Source organism: Ceratotherium simum, chromosome 5 (genome assembly GCF_057802395.1).
Source record: "Ceratotherium simum simum isolate JZ-2026a chromosome 5, ASM5780239v1, whole genome shotgun sequence".
NCBI classification, from domain to species: Eukaryota; Metazoa; Chordata; class Mammalia; order Perissodactyla; family Rhinocerotidae; genus Ceratotherium; species Ceratotherium simum.
The window spans coordinates 90,836,964-90,848,768 of NC_141904.1; positions in this window are offsets into that span (position 1 = coordinate 90,836,964).

Genomic DNA, 11,805 nt, shown 5'->3' on the forward strand with positions numbered 1-11,805 from the left:
CGTCCCCTCCCCCGCTCCGCTCCCAACCCCCGCCGAGGCAAACTTGCGCGTTGGCGGGCGCTGCCCCCGGTGGGGGCCAGCGCTGCGCTGGAGGTGGGGGGGCGGGGAGGGCAGGTGGGGGGGCGGGGAGGGCAGGTGGGGGGGCGGGGCTGGAGGACGCAGGACACGTGGGCGGCACTGCTGCGAGCGCTCGCCTCGGCCTCCTGGCTCCCCGCGCGCTGCCGGCGGTGCTGAGCCGTCGCGCTCCCCGCTGTCCAGCCGGCGGGCGGAGGGCCGCGGGCGCGCAGACGTGGACACCGACGTGTGCTGCCCTCTGTCGGTGAGTGCTGCGGCCCGGCGGCGGGGACGGGGCGGGAGGCGCGTTCGCGGCTGGGGCAGGAGCCCGGCGCCCTGGGCCCGTTCTGGTGGAGTTGGGGCCCCGGCTCCGGGCAGCGGGACGGGGTCGGGGGTGGCCGGAGGAGCGGCTCGTCGGCCGGAGCGGGGCGAGGGCAGCGGGCGGGAGGCGTGTTTCTGGCTGGTGCAGGAGCCTGGCGCCCCCGGCCTGTTCTGCCGGGAGTTTGGGCTCCGGCCAGGGGCAAGGGCGGTGGGCGGGTGGCGGGGCTGCAGGTCAGCGGGACAGGGCTGGTGGCTCCTGTCCCCCTGCTAAGTTTAGTGGCCCCCCGGCCCGCAGCCCGAGTGCCCAGCTCCGCCGGGCGGCGCAGGGACGGGCCTGTGCGGGCAGAGCCATTAGTGCGCTCCCGGCCTCCAGGCGCCCTGGCGTCGGGGCGGCCGCTGGCCTGAGTCAACTCTTGATCTGCAAGGATATGAGCCAATGAATAGATGCATCCTCTTTTTTCTACAGTGTCTTCTCTTCTGAGGCATTTTACAAGTTTCATCAGAAAATTCTATAAGGTCTAATACCAGTTATCCGTAGTGGTAGCCCATTGGATGACACATCCTGCATTGACTCCTGTGTTCCAGGCCTGTTTCACTCCCGCCCGTTCCTCATTTCTGCTCCCAGAGACCACGTTACCAACTAAACGTCTCAGGCATAGTTTCTGGGTAACATAGTCTGAGCCGTAATTTCGTGGCTGTCCTCCTTTAGCGCCGCTTTGGCCTTCGGTCTACATCAGATAGCTCTAATCAACGCCTACTAGACCTTGGGCTTGGGATCATCTAATTAGATTACCCAATCTTGCGGAATATTCAGAAATTTATATCCCCAGAGAATGATCTTACGGGAAACTCAGGGATAGCAGACACCTGTTTCATTTCTCCCTGGCTCTGCATGTGGCTGAAATCCCAGAGGAAATTCAGAGTATTTCCCTAACTCCTGTACAGGGGCATTGTTTGTGCTAATCTCCAGGAAGTGATAGAATCACTGATATGTTTCTAGGGAATAGACATTGAAGTCAATTTCTTTAGAAGATTTATAGTTGTGTTTTGGTTTGGCTTCATTTTGGGTTTATGATTTTGGTGGTATTTTTCCCCCCTTTTCTGTGGTTATGTATACACATAGGGGAAAAGAGCGGTTGTTGTGGCTTACTACAGAGGTGAAAATGTCACACAGCTTCCCCCCACCCAGGAGTGCGTTGTGTACACATTTGTCTCGGATTAACAGAATGTCATTACCAGGTAGAATGCTAATTGTTTGAACTGATTTATGGACTAAACAAATATGATGTCATTACTGTCGCCTTGCTAATGGTCTGTATGCTGTGGGAAATTCATGATGATCCTGAGTTCTTGGACATGCAGGCTATTGTTCTATGTAAAGACTTTTACCAGTTTATTAGGTAATCTACTGTTCAATCTTTGTAGGCCACATGATCTTTAAAATTTTATTAAATGCACTGTCCATATCATAAAAATAATTGCGGAAAATGTGGAAAGAATTACACATTACCTATTCATAAGGCTTTAGTCTTCAAGGATCAGGGGATTAAAAAGTGGGTCTAAGTATTGGAATAAACAGCATATGTATTCATTAGAAATCTTCAAGTATTCAAACATGAAAAAATTGACATACTATAAATGTGCATAAATAATGGTATAGTATTTGTACTAAAATATATTCATATACTCAAATAAACAGGGCTACAGTGGCTAATTGGAATATTTTCTCAGTGATATTCTATTATAATTTTACCTCAAAAATAAACCAAAACTGGGGGCCAGCCCCGTGGCTTAGTGGTTAAGTGCACGCGCTCTGCTGCTGGCGGCCCAGGTTCGGATCCTGGGCGCGCACCGACACACTGCTTGTCCCGCCATGCTGAGGCCACGTCCCACATACAGCAACTAGAGGGATGTGCAACTATGACGTACAGCTATCTACTGGGGCTTTGGGGAGAAAAGGGGGGAAAAAAAAGGAGGAGGATTGGTAATAGATGTTAGCTCAGGGCCGGTCTTCCTCAGCAAAAAGAGGAGGATTAGCATGGATGTTAGCTCAGGGCTGATCTTCCTCACAAAAAAATAAATAAATAAACCAAAACTGACAAAAATGTAACAAATATTTATAGCGTATTAGATAAGACTTAGACTTTACCATCTAGCTGCTGTGGATTCAAGTAAACTTGGGTGAATAACTTAAATTCTCTAATATTCGTTTCATCCTTTGTAAAATTCAAATAATAATAATTATGGCAGCTAACACTTAGAGCTTCCTATATGTTAGACAAGCTTTAAGTGTACTGATTCATTTGATCTTCTCAATCTCTAGGACATACTATATTATCATTTCCCTCTTACAAAATGAGGAAATTGAGGCACAGAGAAATGCAGTGATTCACTGTAGGCAAATTGATACTAAACAATAGAGTTAGCATTTGAACTTTTGATGTATTTATTTACTATAGTAATGTTAGACAAAGAATCAGAGGCTTAAGTAATGACACAGTTTGTGCATAAATTACTTCATTTTCTCCTTTAAGTTAGTTAATTTGTCGTCAACGCACTATACAATAAAGGGTAAGAATACGCCACTAAGGTGGCTGGAGCTGGGAGAGGTGGTAATGTGGGAGAGGAGGCTGGAGAGAGACAGCGCCCAGGAGAGGGCCCGGGGTGCTGGGTCAGGTGTGTGGGGGCTGGGGGGCCATGGGGGCTGTGGGCATGTGTGATGATGTTCATAATTGGAATTAGGCCTCCAGCTCTGTGCAGATGGTGGGCTGGAGGCAGGAAAGGCTGGAAGAAAGGAGTCCCAGGGAGGCCTGGAGCCTGCCTTGGCAGGTGCCCCTATGAGTGGGCTGTTCTCCCTGCCCCGGCTGGGCCGCTCAGCACAGCAGCCAGGGCTGGGGGCCGTGACTCCAAGTGGCTTCCTGGGGGTCAGGCTCGACCGCTGGGCTGGGCTGGGGATCTCCACCTTCCCTGAGTGTGGGTTGGGAGAGGACACCCCCTGCCCCCAGGCCTGGCTCTCCTTCTGTCGCCTTCTCCCTTTCGGGCCGTCATACCCTCGGCCTGTCCTTGGAGAGATGCCTCAGGACTTGGGGCGCTAGTGGCTCCAGTGAGGGGGCCTTGGGGTCTCTGGGAAAGGTGATGGAATATCTGGCAGTCAAGAAGGCCCAAGCCGAGGCCTGGGAAGGATGCACCAGGCTCAGAGCACTGGATGAAGTTGTAGGGACAGGCTCTCCATGGGGGACAGGGCAGCTGGGCCTCCTGGGGTCAGGGCAGGGACCTGAGGGCCATGGTGGGGCCTGGCCTTGGGGCTGAGGAATGGGACATTGGGGGGCCCTTGTGGGGCTGGAGCCACTGAAGGCCCTGGTGTGAGGCATTACCTTGGGGTCTTCGTTCCGAAGGCAGTCACAATTGGCCCTTGGCTCCGAGTTCCTGAGACAGGTGGCCCAGAGCTCTGTCCGCTATGGCTAGGGATGCAGCGGGGAGCCCTCGGTCTGCTTGTGGGCTGACCCGGAGTCTGTTCCTGGCCTCCGTGAGCCTCTGGCCCATCTGAGCAAGAGAGGTTTCGAGCTGTGCCTCAGATTCCCTGACTATGGGAGGGAATCTGGTGGTGATGGGTCTTGGCAAAGGATGCAGCTGGCCGTCGAGCGTCTGGAGCCTCCCGCACTGTGGGGAGGGAAGGAGAGGGGATACTGATTGGGGCCAGGCCAGGCCATGTGTAAATCTTCCAGCCGCCAAACTCCTCGGAGTTTGAATCCAGCCCTGAGTGTGGCCGCAGGGCTGTAACGAGGTTACTAATTTGGCTGGCTTCCTGGTGCTGCCGCCCAGAACTGCCTAGAACAGGGGAGGGGTGTAAGTATCCCTTAGTTACCAGTTTAGTTAAGTATTGGCCCTGGCCCCAGGCAGAGGTCAGGTGGTGACAGCCCAGGAGGCCAGAGTCGCTGTGCTCGTGGGCTGCCGATGGATGGCCGCCTTGTCCAAAGCCCTCCGGAGCGGGAGCCCCTTGGGCCTGGCTGGTCCTGTGCCTCCACCGGGAACTCCCTCTCCCCTCTCCCGTGTGTCTCCGCCTGTCTGCAGGGTCAGCTCTAAAGCCAGGTCCTCCCGGAAGCCTGCTTCCTTCCCCAGCGGGAGCCAGCCTGGCCGTCCTCAGTCGTTTGTGCACGGTGTGGAGTGTAGGGCGGTGGGCACCATTTTGGACTTGCTGCTGGGCTGCCTGGGTTCACGCCCCGCCATCAGATCCTCTGGTCCTTCGCCTTCCTGCTTCCTTGTCTGTACTGTGGGGTAACCCCCCCGCTGCCTCGTAGGGACACGTGAGGATTAGCTGATTCGGCGCACAGGGTGGGCTTTGAGGCCATCCTGGTGGAGCAGGTGCTTGGCCAGCGTGGGCTCATGACGGTGTGCGGGTCGCGCACTCCGCCGTCTCGTTTCCGAGGCCTCTCGAGGGTGGAGCTGGTCGGAAGTGTGTGCAGCCCTGCAGCACCCAGCGCAGGTGTCCAGGAGATGCTTGCTTGATGGAGCGGGGTGGAGGAGACCCCACGGCTGGCTGTGGGGGCAGCTCCATACCCACGCTGTGGAGGATGTGCCCAGCGCCGTGGCGAGGGGCTGGTGGGCCAGTCCAGTCCCCTGCTTTCCAGTAAACCCAGGCCTTGTGTCCCGAGCACTCGCCTTGCTGGCCGTTTACCCCTCAGAGGCAGGGCCGGGGTTGGGCAGCACTGCTGAGTGGTGGCCCTGTGCTGAGCTGTCCTTGAGCTCAGCTCTCCACATGGACAGGCCCACGAGGTGTGGGGGCTGTCGTGTCCTCGTTTTCAGGATGAGGGTTTCAGGCTTGAGGAGCTTGCGTAATGTGCCTAAGGTGCCCTGGCTGGTGAGGGCCCAGAAGGCCAGCAGACGAACCAGTTGTGGCTCGTACCCCCAGGAGTCCCCAGATCTTGGCAGCCTCAGACAGGTGGGCTGGGGGCACCCTGTGGCATGATGAGCACTCTCGGGGGTGTGTAGTGGAAGAGGCCCCTACGCTGACTGGGAGGATCAGGAGTGCTTCCTGGAGGAGGTCTGTTTAAACTGGGTTGGAGTGAGCCAGCAGATGTGGAGGGGGAGTTTCAGGCCCAGGGAACTGCCCGTCCAAGCCTAGAGGTTAGAGAACTGGTATGCTTCTGGAAATGACCTGGTTTCCGAGGCTAGGAGTGGAGAGCATGGGGCAGTGTGGGGGGGGCCGGGAGCCCCCTGGGTGGGTGAGGAGGAGGGCAGGTGGTGGCTGGGCACCCCAGAAGACCTTCCTGCTTCCAGAATCACGGTGGCTTCTGGACACTCGGCTGTCCGGTCAGGGTGTAGGAGATGGGAGAGCTTCTGGAGGGAGGCTGAGGGGTACCTTGGTGGGCCTCGGCCCTTTCTGGAGCTCTGGGGTTGGGACACCATGAGAGGTTGGTCCCAGGCAGCTGGCCAAGGCTTCTAGGCAGGCCCTGGCCCAGAGTAAAGCCGGGTTCATCTCAGGGTCAGCCCAGGGACCCTTCAGCCGGGCTGGCATTAGAGTTTGGACGAGCGATGCTGGGTCAGCCGTCTCATCCTCAGCTGAGGACACAGGCCGGGCAGCGGATGCAGGGCTGGGCAGCCCCTGGCCCTCCTGGGGCTCCTTCCAGCTCACACTAGGGGAGAGGTGGGGGCTCTGCGGTGGTGGGGAGTTGGAGAAGATCAAATCTGTGTTTGGCTTGGAGAGTGCTTTTGGTGGGCGAGTTTGTGCAAGTGGCTGATCAGGGAAATGCTGCAATTCTGTAAAACAGCCTCCCCCCCAAAGGACAAAACAAAACACCAGCCACCCTGCGACTCTGTTCCCAATGCCAAACAGAGGAAGTAAAAACCACCTGCTGGCTCCCTCCCACCCAAGGTTAGTGCCGCAGGCGCCTTGCTCGGGCCCAGCCTTTTTCCTCCACGTGCAGATAGATGATGGCGTATTGTGGTATTTATTATTTTTTAAACAAAAGCAGAATACAGATTTTAGGTGTCTGTCAAAGTTGGGATGTCCTATACGAAGGAGGGCTCCCCCCTTCTTTTGGGAGAAGAAGTTGGCCACTGGCCAGGCTTTCTCGTGGCGGGAGGAGCAGAGAACCCGAGCATTCTGGGAGACTTTGGACGCAGGACTTGGGGTTCTGCTCTGGTCACGGTCTCCAGCCTGGAGCACTGCCAGCTACCCTGAGGGCATGGCCCGGCGTTGGGGGGACTCTGGGGCATCTGGGCCCACGGGAGGGTGTGTACTGGGTGTATATGCCGACGTCCGTCTGTCTGCGAGACCCTATCTAAGTGGTCCGCATCCCTCTGTGGGGGAGGAGGGTCCCGCTGCTGCCCTGCTCTGCTCGCCTCCCCTTCCCGTCCACGGCTGCCGCCCCTGCCCTCCCCCCTGCACCTTGTGCTCAGGCGGCCTCGGGTCCTGCTCTCGCCTGCCGCTGACCAGCCGTGTGGCCTTGGGCAGGTTGAACTTCGTGTCTCCGAGCCTCACTCTCCCTTCTGTAGAAAGAGTGATGCTTGTAGAGTTTTTGCAAGAGCCAGATGAGGTCCCTGTTTCAGGGTGCCCAGCGCAGGGTCCCATGCGTTGAGGACAATCCGAAAACGCTGAGTGCCCCCCTGGGTGCCATTAGGTAGACGTTGGGGCAGCAGAGACCGCTTTCTCATCCATAGATGGCGGGAGCTTAGAGGGCCCTGCCTCGCTCCCGGCACCTGAGACCAGCGAGGGGTCTGGGCACTGAGGAGCTGGCAGGGCCTGTGTGGCCTGGGGAGCTGCAGCGAGGGGGCGAGGGCACTGGGGTCTCTGCTGGCATGGGTGGGTGCATGATGTGGCCGGGCAGGTGAGCTGGGCTGGGCTGACCTCCTGGTGAGTGTGGTCTGTGTGTCCTGGCCCCACGCCCTCCCCCATAGCAAGCAGGTTCCCTGCTGTGTTTCCTGCCCTGCGCTGTGTGGGTCCTTCTGGTGGCCCTGTGGCCCCTGGCCTAGGGGTGAGCCCGGTGAGGGGCTGGCACTGGGGAGCAGGGACCCTGGCCAGTCTGGTTTAGCCTCTGGGACCCAGTGAGGGATGAAACCTCAGGCTTAGTGCTTCTGAGCTGTGGGAACAAGGGAGCCCCACCCTCCCTTCCAGGGGGCCCCAGGCAGTGTGGGCAGTTACTGGTGGTCATTGGGTCACCTGCCTTACCACAGAGCAGGCGAGACTGGGGGGTACGGGCCCCGCTCACTCCTGGGCCGGCGGGTGGAGACCCCTAGCGGTGCAGGGTCTCCCGTGTCGTGGTCCCGCCGTGGGCATGCCCGTGTCCGGAGCTGGCCCCGTGCCCGAGGTGGAAGGTGCTCGCAGTAAACTGCAGCATCGCCCATGTGCCCAGAGCAGGAGCCAGCTGCCCTGGCCCGTGGGGGCCCCACCTGGCCCTAGTCAACCCCAGGTCACCCTTGTCCTGGCTTCTGTCGCCATCAGTTGGTCTCTGCTTGGACCGCACAGGAGCGGGGCTGGCAGGGCCTGCTCTTGAGCGGCTCCTCCTCCCTGCAGCCCTGGCCTTTGGGGGTGTCCATGTTATCGTTTGGTCCTCCGAGGCGGGACTCTGCTCTGTGTCACGTGCACTGTGTGGAGGGGCTCCGGGAATCCATCCTTATTGTTGCTGGCCTGGGGCCGCAGGACTGAGGTCCATGGCTGCTCTCGCACGCTCTCCTGGTTGGAGCTGGGAGCGGGGCCGCCACGTGGGAGGCCTGTTCCGGGGATGGTGGTTTCCCCAGGGGTGTCCAGGTTCCCCTCCATAGGCTCAGGGCTTCACATCCTTGTTACACCTGTGGGGAGCCCACCCCCCGATTTCGTGAGTGGTGGGACGAAGGCCCAGGTGTTGAGTGCTCAGGTGGAGCTGGGGTCTTGGCCCCCTTCTGCACCTACCATCTCCACCCTGTGTTGGACTTTGCGGGGAGTGAGGGGCACCCTGTTCCTCCCGAGATTTAAAACCTTTATCCCAGAGTCTGATTTCTTCCCTTTTTAAGTCCTCCGTGTGTGTTTTAATCCGTCACAGCCCCTGCTGCCCAGACCTGCTTGCATCTCCAGGAGCCTGTCGTCCCCCTCAGGTCCAGGGAGGGGCTGTTTGGAGGGGCTGGGGTGCTGAGTGAGGCCCCTGCTCCATCTGCCTCTGGGGCTGAGAAGATGCCAGGTGGTGGGGCCAGCTGGGGCTGGGCGGGGCCACGAGGTGTCTGGCCACCCGAGGGGTTGAAGCCTCGTGGTCCTGTCTCCGTGCACAGGTGTGGAAGGTCATGGGGGCCTGGGCTTTGTTCTCCTGGTTTGTGGCCCCGTTTGTAGCTTCCGCTGAGCTGCTGTCTTCAGACGCCTGGGGCTTAGTGACTCCGGTGTTTGCTGTGGTTGCTGCTGTTGCTCTGAATCTTTTTTGATTCTGTCATCACGTAGCCAACAAATACGTGTTAGGTGCCCAGCCGCACACTAGGCCCCAGAGCCGTTCATGGATGAGACAGCTCAGTCCTTTCCCACGGAGCTCTCAGCGAAGGTGGAGAGGGAACAGGCCATGCCAGCATCCTAATGGGAAGGGCCCAGCGCCACGGGAGCCCTGGTGCAGGGCCCCAGCACAGACCTGCAGACTCGGGGGTGGTGGGAAGGAGCCCCGCCCAGGAGGATGCTCCACTGGCCTGTCCCCCTGAGGAGGCCCCCGCCATAGTGCAGCTTATAGGCATCCTCTCCTGCGCTCCACCCTTGGTTTTGTTCTTGCAGCTGTGTCGACCTCTCTGTCCCCAAATCAGGCACATGGAGATGGTTTTAGGAAACTCAAATGTTCGCTCCAAGGGGCTGCCCCATTTTCCTAGGCCGGCCGCTTCCCGGTTGTGCTCCAAAGAGGGCTCCGGGTCAGAGAAGTGCTTCAGGGCTGCCCAGCAGGGCTCCACCCCAGCCACCTGCTTTGATCTGGTTACATACTGGGGTCCCAGTATGGTTTTGTTTGAGAAAAGAAAGGGACTACCCAAGTGTCCATTGAGGGATGGATAGCAAAATCTCGTCTATCTCTGCAGTGAAGTATGACTCAGCCTTAAAAAGGAAGGAAATTCTGAAAACGCTACAACATGGGTGATTATGCTGGTGAAGGAAGCCAGTCGCAAAAGGAGAAATATTGTATGATTCCAGTTATATGAGGTCCCCAGAGTCGTCAGATTGAGAGAGACAGTAGAATGGTGACTGCCAGGGATGGGGAGGGAGGGAGATGGCGAGTTACTGTTTAATGGCGACAGAGTTTCTGTTTGAGAAGATGAGAAAGTTCTGGAGATGGATGGCAGTGATGGTTGCACAACAGTGTCAGTGTACTTGATGCCACAGGACTGTACACTTAAAACTGGTTAAATGGTAAATTTTATGTTACATGTATTTTACCACAATAAAAATTCAAAAGTAAAGGTACTGATGGTTTGGAGAGTAGGGAGGAGAATCACAGACTCAGGCCAAAGACCCCAGAATACAACTGTGGTTCCTGCAGCCCAGAGAGTAGAAGGACCTCGCCCAAGGTCACCACACTCAGAGCCCAGCTGCCCAGAACCCAGGTGGACAGGTTCCCCGTGCACTGCTCACTCACAGATGTCTGGCTCGGTGTCTGAGTACGGAGCAAGGGACATGAGCTGCAGTTGCACGGGCCCTCAGGGAGGAGGTGTCAGGGCGCTCGCTCACCACGCCATGCCTGCTGGCCGGCCAGAGGGGTGGGGCCTCCGCCAGCCGGTGCCCCTCGCAGCAGCTGACCTGTGTCTCTGTTGCAGATCACCTCCCTGCTCAAGGACATTGAGCACATCCAGTCCACGCAGACCATCACCCCCAATGATGGAGACAATGACATCGAGGAAATGAAGAAGGTCTGCACCATCCCTCTGGGCCGGCAAAACTGCCCCAGCCGTTAGAGAGCCTCCTGGCACAGCCCAGTGTCGCCAGTGTGCACCCCCTGTCCCACGGCCCCCAGGGCCTGCCACCTCCACCTCAGCTCCAAAGACAGAACCCACAGCCCCTAAGCCCTGAACTGCTCCTTGTCAAGCCATTTCCCTGCTTGTCCCGGTGCAGTTGGGGCGTTCAGCCCCATTTTGTAGATGAGAAAACTGAGGCTCCCAGAGAGGAAGGAGTGGATAGAGGCGGGACAGGAACCAAGGCCGTGAGAGTCCCAACTGAGGGCTCTCCTCAGAACACGGGGCGGCCTCCCTAAGACCCCCAGGCGACCTCTGCACCGTCACGCGAGCACTTCCTCTCACACCTGCCCCCTCCAGTCCCCGGCAGACCTCGGCACGGGAACCCGGCCTGATAAGACCCCACGGTGGGCCCCGCTGCTTTTGCCCTGTTAGGGTCCAGAAGGGGCACACGTCTCAGAAGGTCCCCGGGATCTGCCCCGGGGCCGCGGTGCAGACCAGCCAGAGTGTGTGGGGGTGGGGTGGGGCAGGGGGACGACATGTCTGGGTCCCTTGCACCATCCTCACTTCTCAACCAGACTCGAGTGTCGGCTTCTTCAGGCTGGGATTCTTCTGAAAGCTGTTCTGGTGGTAGGCAATATCTTGGCTGTAGCCTGACCTCTTGGTAATGGAATAAAGGGAAAGTGTGTAGGTTAAGATTCTTGTTGAAGAAAGTCAGTCAGGCAAAAGACGTCTTTCAGATGAAGGGTCTTCCAAAACTTCGAGTCCACACCTTGTCTTTGAAATCTTCCCTGACTATTCTAGGCCCATCCCACTTTTCAGAAAAAGTTTTCTGGATCAGGGTTTCTTAGCCTAGGTAGTATGTGTATTTGGGGCCAGATAATTCTCTGTGGTAGGCTGCCACAACCTGGGGGTTGTGAGGATTTGGTGATAAGTGTGTAGAGGCTTTTGTGCTGCGTGGCGCATGGTGGGTGCACAGAAAGCCAGGTCACGTTGGAGCACTTTCTACCTCCTGGGCGTTCTGCCGGGTCCTGGGGGTGCTGCAGGGGAAGGAAGGGCCTGGCCTCTGCCCCCAGAATCTCAGGCCGTGGGGGAGGTCCACTGCATGTGACTCGGTAGATGCCATTCGTAATCAAAGGGGATGCAAAGTGTGAAGGGACTGCAGAGTTGAGAGGAGCCGGCCCCAGGAAGGTTGGAGGTGGGATATGGAGGACAGAGGTCAGGACAGTTTGTCAGGAGACGTGATGTTTGACTGAGCCTTGAGTCATGTGGGGTTTGCCAGGCAGGGAAGGCATTTTATTCTCCAGGAGACTGAAGCTTGGAGAGGGGATGGGATGTGGGCTGTCAAGGGTCCGGCGTGTCAAATGTGGGATCTGCACTTGGTCTGAAAGCAGAGGGAGCTGAGGAAGGGGTTTGTGCACTGGTGTGATAGGGGCTCCCCTGCAGGACTTGGGGGGATCGCTCGCTGTTCTTGGGAACAAGAGGCCACGCTGGTGCCAGGCACTCCTTATGTGTTCTGACTCATTTCATGCCAGACGATGAGACTGA